The sequence below is a fragment of the Petaurus breviceps genome, unplaced genomic scaffold (genome assembly GCF_028583685.1).
Source record: "Petaurus breviceps papuanus isolate PSGF00001 unplaced genomic scaffold, PetGlider_PUasm1.0 90762, whole genome shotgun sequence".
In the NCBI taxonomy this organism is placed as follows: Eukaryota; Metazoa; Chordata; class Mammalia; order Diprotodontia; family Petauridae; genus Petaurus; species Petaurus breviceps.
In genome coordinates this window covers 6667058-6674861 of record NW_027187339.1, presented here as the reverse complement: position 1 = coordinate 6674861, position 7804 = coordinate 6667058, and positions in this window count along the sequence as shown.

The window sequence follows — 7804 nt, the reverse complement described above, 5'->3', positions numbered from 1 at the left end:
TATTTCTGGGTGTGGTGCTAAGTATCAGAGCCTGGATTCGATCCCAGGTCATCCCGACTCTGGGGCCGGTGCTCTTATTCACTGTGCTACCTGGCTGACCCGGCATTGAAGTTTTAATGGGATGGGAGAGGAGGGGAAGAGGGTGATATGTAGTACAGTTGGAGGGAATTCAAAATTGGTTGAATGACTAGATCCAAAAAGTCATCACAGATGGCTCTATGTCAACTTGGAGAGAAATTCTTTGTGGAATGCCCCAGGCATCTGTGCTGATTCACATTTTAATCAATGACTTGGAGGAGGTCATAGAAGGCGTGTGTATTCCATTTTTGAATGATTAGAAGCTGGGGGGCTAGAATGGATAGATAGCTAATAAGTTGGATGATGGAGACTGGATGTAAAAGATCTCAACAGGCTAGTGCAACAAGTCAGGTGCAAGAAGATGGAATGTCTAATAGAGATAACATCCTACATGTGAGTTTGCAAAATGAGCTTCCTATGTCCAAGATGGTGGGTGGAGTGACATTGGCTATGTGGTATAATGAAGATATGGATGCTTTACATTTATATACATTACATTTACATCATTACAAATTGCAGAATCACAGAAATCCAGAGTAGTTGGAAGGGACTTTATTGGCCATCTTGTCAAACCTATACCTGAAAAATAAGCCTCACCATAACAAACTTGAAAAGTGGCTATCCAGCCTTGGTTTACTGACCTTAAGTAAGTCTTCGAGGGCAGCCCATTCCATTTTCATATCTTTCTAATCACTTCCCAGTGTTTCTTTCCATTGAGTGGACTTTTGTTTCTTGGCAACTTCTACCCATATCTCCTAATTTTACCCTATGGGGTCTGAGAGAACAAATGTTATCTTTTTCCATGTGAGAGTGCTTGAAATACTTGAGAGAATTATCATCTGTCCCCTAAATCTTCTCTAGGCTAACCATGCCCCTTTCCTTCAACTGAGTCACATATGGCACGATATTGAGGTCCTTTGCCAACCTGGCTGTCCTCCTCTGGACCTTCTCCAGCTTCTCAGTTCCTAATTTGACCCACTCTTCCCAGTTCCCTGACGCTTTTTAATGATGAGGGTGCTCAGGTACTGGCAATTCCACAGTCAGCCTGGCAGTTGTGTGTACCACCATTCAACAGGGTGAATGCCAGTCTATGATCCTCAATGGGTCGTTATTTCTATCCCCTTACTCTTCCATTTAGTCAGTGGCAACTGCTCACCTTGTTATTTCAGGAGTGTGCAGTTACTTCTGGTTTATCCAATTAGAATCTTGAATTGAAGCCCCACCTACTGGGAAATCCATGCATACCTTTCTGGCTTACTGTATATCCACGAACCACAATCTTGTAAACATGACACAATGTCCTGAAGCTTGGCTTAATCCTACACAGTTTGTACTTACACGCAGAAAAGTAAAAGGATACAACCAAAACAAAAATAGAAACTGTCTCCCCTGCTATCCATACAAAGCTCTTTTTTCCAGGGCACTCTTAACCAGTCTGCAGGTTGCTATCTAGCTCTATCTTCCCAGTCTTGTACATGGGAAATTAGTCTTTTGGATTAAAGTGTCAGATTTGATATTTATTCCCATTCAATTTTGTCTTGTGTTATTTGGCCTAACATTCTAGCTTATGGAGATCTTTTGGGAAACTAATTCTTTCTTCTAATCTGTTATTTATCCCTCCCATCTATGTGTCATTTGTAAATGTGATAAATATATTTTCTATATATTTACTTGGATCATTTATTAAAAATGTTAATCAGCACAGGGACAGGGCAGCTAGGTGGCTCAGGAAGATCTGAGTTAAAATTCAGCCTCAGACACTTACTAGTTGTGTGACCTTGGGCAAGTCACTTAACCCTGATGACCTACAAAAAATAAAAAAAAAAACAAACAAAAAACAGCATAGGGTCAAGCATGAATACTCTTCTCTCTTCTTCTCTCACTCTCTTCCCCTCATTCACTTCTCCCCCTGTGATCCACCTTCTGACCTCATCATTCCACTGAAACTGCTCTCTCCAGTTTCTACTTGTCTCCTCATTAACAGATCCAATGATTTATTCTAAATCCTTCTTTTTCTTGACCTCTCTGTAGCCTTTGACACTGTGGATACCCCCCTCCCCATTTCTGTGATATTCTCTTCTCTCTGGGTATTCAGGGTACTACCCTCTCTGGGTTCTCTCCCTATCTGACTGTTCCTTCTCAATCTCCTTTATTGAATCTTCATCTCACCCACTAATCTTAGATATCTCACCGGGCTAAATCTTGAACCCATGTCTCTTCTGCCTCTATACTACTTGGTGATCTCATCAATATCCATGGATTTAATTACCATTTCTATGCTGATGAGTCTCAAATCTACCTATCCAGACCTCAGCTCTTTGCTGACCTCCAGTTTCACATCTCCAACTTCCTTTCATGTATCTGGAATTGGATGTTTAGAGGACATTTTCAACTCGATATATCCCAAAAACTGAACTCTTATTCTTCCCCCTATACCCTTTCTCAAAACACACTTCCCTATTAGTATAGAGAGCAGCACCAAACTCCTGTCATCCAAGTTTGCAACCTAGGTGCCATGTTCAGCTCCTCACTATCTCTTACCACTCCCCCACCCTTTCCAATCTCTTGCCAAAGCCTGTTTATTTCACTTTTGCAGCATCTCTTGGATATGCCCCCCTTTTCCCCTCTGATACTGCCACCACCCTGACCACAGGTCCTTATCACTTCTGATTATTGCAATAGCTTGTTGACTGATCTGCTTGCCTCAAGTCTCTCCCTACTTCAATTCACCCTTAATTCAGCCACCAAAGTGATTTTCCCAAAGTTCTGGTCTGGCTGTGTCACACCCTTGTTCAGTAAACAACAGTGGTTCCCAGTTGCCTCCAGGAACAAATACAACATCTTCTGTTTGGTGTTCAAAGCCCTTTATGATCTATCCCCCACAGTCCAGTCTTCTTCTATCTTGCTCTCCAACACATAATCTTCAATCCCTCCTGTTGTTTCAAGAACAAGGGTCTCTATCTCTCAGCTCCAGGCATTTTCTCTGGCTGTTTGTTTCTCCACATCTGGAATTCTCTCCCCCTTTGTTTTTGCTACCTTGCTTCCTAGTCTTCCTTTTAGTCCTAATTAAAACCCCATCTTCTACAGGAAGTCTTTCCCAAGCCTCTTCATCGTGGTGCCTTCTCTCTCTTAATTATTTCCTATTTATCCTGACTATAACTTGTTTGCATGTTGTCTCCCCATTAGATCAAAAGCTCCTTGAGGTCAAGGGCTCTCTTTTCTTTCTTTTCTCATCTTCAGCACTTAGCAATGCCTGGAATATACCATGTTTCCCCGATAATAAGACACTGTCTTGTTATTTTTTTTGGACAGAAAAACACCAGAGGGCTTATTTTCAGGGGAGGGCTTATTTTAATGAACATTGACAGCAATTTTAATAAACAGGTAAATGTGAACAAAAAAATGTACCTTTATTCAATAAGCAAATCACTGGGGAAGAACAGGATGACGCGCTCACTGCTGCAGCTCTGATTGGATGCAGCTCGGAGCATAGCGTGCGTTTCACGGTGGGGGGGGGGGACGGTGCATACAGAGGGTACCATAATGTAGCGTGTAGCGCAGGGGATCACCTTCACTACAGTAGCAATCTCAATAGGGCTTATTTTCGGGGGAGGGCTTATTTTAGAGGAATCTTACACAGTAAGGGGAGGGCTTATTTTCGGGATAGGTCTTATTATCGGGGAAACACGGTAGTAAGCACTGAATAAATGCTCATTGATGGACTGGGGAAATCCACTCGGTACCTCCTTCCAAACTGGTGTGGAATAACTAACAACCATTAAACTGTCCATTCAGCCAGTTCTGAGATCACCTATAATTGTACTATTGTCTAACTCTCTCCATTTCCCCCACAAGAATCTTAAGTATGTGGAACCCTGGACATCTGAGGTTACAGGACCTTTGTAAAAAACATTCACCAGAGTTTCAGGAGTCTGAGAGTCTGATTTACCATACAAAGGAAGGAAAGGGTTGAGGATTCTAAAAACATCCAGTTTCCAGCGATGGAAGGGATAATGGTGCTTCTCTAATTTCATCCTGACTGCAAGATCCTGGGTGAGTTCCTGATTCTTTCAGTTCCCTAGGCAGTTTTTAAAGTCTCTAAGGAGCAGATAAGGTGCTCATCTGTATTGACAGAGACAGAGTAATTGAAGGACTCTTATGTGAAAGAAAGTTTGAGTTGTCTTGCTTGGCCCCACAGGGAAATACTAAATGTAATGAATAGTGTTGAGGTTTGATGTGAGAAAAAGTAACAGAGTTAAACCAAATGGCATAGCTTGAGTCTGGAGCCAGGAGACTCACTGTCAGTGAAGGTCTTCAAGTAAAAAACTGGATGACCATTTGGGGGAGATGGTTAGAAGGTATTTTTGTTGAGTATGGGCTGATCTCAGAGATCGCTCCCAACTCTGTCTTTGATGCTGGAAAACTTTGAACCTGGTCTTGGGGGAGGGAGGGTAGGAATACCTAGATTCCCAAAATGGATGTAGTTAATGTGTGTCTGAAGTCAGGGTTCTGGGGAAGGAGATAGTTAAGGAAAAAGAAATAAGGCAGACACAAGAAGATGAAAAAATACTGAAAAAAATAATAAGGAAAATTGTGAATTTGGAAAAAAGTTGTTAAAAATTCACACAATAAAACAAAAATAAGTTCAAAAGGAAAAACAGAGTACCTTTTATTACTATTGCCATCTTAGAATTATATATGTGCATATGCACATCTTTCTTTAAAAAAGTAATTACCTTAAGTTCTATTTATTATGCAAATCTCTTATTCATCTCTGTATATTAAAGTTTTTGTGTTTGTTGATAATTGTTAGGTTCACAATAAAAAGGATGATTCCATTTATAAAATTTTTTTTTTCTAAATTTTTATCAGTGGCCTAAATGGCGGTGCTCATCAAGTCTGAGCTCAGGAAAAGCTTCCTATCCATTGGAAATATCCCAAAGTGGAATTGGCCACCTTGGAGGTAGTGTGCTCTGCCTCCTTAGGGAAAAGGGGTAAAGTGGGTGTTTCTTTTGATTATGACTTGGACTATTGGCCATTAATAAACCTTCCAACTCAAAAACTGTATGATTTTTGAGACCTAGTGCATTTGTTCATCTATCCTTCATTCCTAGTATGGTGCTTTACACATAGTAGGTACTTAATAAATATTGAATTGAATTCAACAAGTATATATTGAAGGATTATCTTCTTAGCTCAGCACTCATTATGGAAGGAGATGGGAAGAAATGGAATATCTGGCTGAAACTCCTCAGACAAGAAAATCACACATGTAAAGTTGACTCACAATAAATTATATGGCTCTCTAAAACCACCCAGAAACTCACAAACATTCTCTCATGTTACACTCAAAGGAATTGTGAAATAAGATGCAGTTGGAGGAAACTGAGGCACAGAATTATGACTTGTCTAAGGACATAGAGTGAGCCATAGAACTGGGGGCTTGATCCCACATTTGGCTTCTAATTTAGCATTCTGTCAGCCAGACTGGGGAATCTTCTCCCTCCTCCTGGCTTCCATTTCCTGGCTCATGCCTTCTCTCTGACACCAGATTAACTTTGTGTCTTGTTTGCACGTGTTGTCTCCCCCATCAGAGTGGGAGTCCTTGAGCATGCCCAGAACTTAGCCCGTGCCTGGTACATGGTAGGTATTTAACACATTTTTGTTGGCTTGCCTGGTCAGAGTGGTCCACTCCACACCACCCTATCTTCCCAGCTCTATTGAACTTAGCACTTATTGTGAAAAGTGTCATTTATGCTGCAAGAAGAGCAGCCATTAGGGAAGGCCTCCTGGATGAAGTGGGAATGGATTTCGGGCTTGAAGGATGGGTAGGCAGAGAGGAGTGGGGAGGGCATTTCTGAGATATGGGAGTGATGTAAACAACAGTCCGGAAGCCAAAAAGATCATGGCAGCCAGTATACGGGTACTGGCCTCCTAGGGCCTCCTTCTAACTTCAGGGGGCCAGCTCTCTCATTAGCACCAGCCTAGGATAACCCAAGGGAAATGAGTGACATTCATCTTCAATTCAGTCAGAGCTTAGACTCAAAGAAAGGGCTTCATTTTCAACAGGGAACGGCTAAGTAAGTCGACCCCCACCCCGACTGCCCCAGGGGTGCTCACAATACAACCGACTTCAAGGAGTGGGGAGGCGGGGCTCTGACAGATCGCCTAACATGAACCCTAATATTTAGCCAAATATTAAGAGGAAAGGGCTTGTGGAAAAATTGCTCTGGGGGAATGAATGAAACCTTTGTTCGCCATGGGCTGAGCTCGGCCCCACCAGTTTCTCTCTTTTATGAATGGGTTAATTATACCCACTTTTCAAAGCTAAGAAACCAGTTGCATAAGGCAGCATCTGAGTGGTTTTTGTTAAGGTTAAATGGGAATTATTGAGGGGAGAACAGACTGCAGTGCAGGCACAAGTGACCTTTCCAAGATACTTCCTGCCCTGGGGAATGGTTTCCCTGGCCATGATCACCCTTGAAAGTGGAGAATGGGGAGGGAGGACTCTGTTGAAGTGAATGCTAGGGGCCTCAGAAAGGCGAAAGTTTCTGACATCCAGAAACTGGCCCTGAAGGGGGTAGACCCTTGGCAAAAATGCAAAGTTGGCAAAGTTTGTCTTTGGGGTCCTTAACTTTCCTTCCTGTCTTCTCTCTCCCTCTGAATCCCATTGCTTTCAATTTTCCACTTATGGAGCCGGGTTCCCTCCTGCGCTCCATCCCCTCCTCCCTCCACTAGCAAAACCTGCTTGCTCTCAGAGAAGGCTCTGATAGGAATCATTTACCCCTTGCTGGGAATCTAAGTCACTCAGCTTTCTCCCAAGGGGATTTACACTTTAAAGCCTAATCTCTCACTGGAATGACAGGCTTTGTCCCCTGGTAGAGGAATTTCAGGCATCAGTGGGTAGGAAGGGAAAAGAAGGAGGGGGCATTTGGAGGATAGAAGGGCCCTTCCCTGTTCCCTGACATCATTCGATGGGGCCCAACTGCTCCATCCTTGGAAGAAGTCCATTCAATACACAGTTTTCAGTGTCCACATTCCTTGCCCCCTCCCCTTTTCCCCCTAGACTTTAGGGGCTTCATATTTGGTTGCTTGGGAAAGAGATCACCTTGGTGAAGTTCTACTTAGCAGGAAGAGGAAGGGGAGATGACCAGAGCCTTGGTGAGCTAGCCCTCCGGCAGCATCCCTTAAGGCCATCTCCATCATCACACCCAAGTGTGGATGGATCAGAGGCAGCACCAACCCTCTGCATGCTGGAGGTGGGGAGGTGGGTGGGGGGCAAGAAAATGAGCAAGAGAGCTTAGTGTTAGATGGGATCAGAAGCCTTCCCTACTCTCTCACACTCCCCAACCCAAGGTATGGATGCAATTAAGAGAACGACTCCTCAAGGAGTTAGATGTACTGTGTTTCCATTTCCTCCTGTCTGTTTCATCTTTCTTAAATTAAAAAAAAAAAGCAGCGAGACTTTGATGCTGGAGAACCCACAAGACTTAATGCTGGAAGGTCCCATCCCTCCAGTGACCTTATTTTTCAGGGTGCAGAGTAGTACAGAGATCTGCCCAGGGTCACATAGTGAGTGGTAGAATCTGGATTTAAACATCCCCTACCTCCAAATCTGGGCACCTCCTTTCTCGTTAGTCTGAATTTGCAGAAGCTACATTCTGTTCCCTTTCTCCTGACTGTTCTGTTATTCTTCTATCAGGGAACCTCAGTTCTACTGGACCTA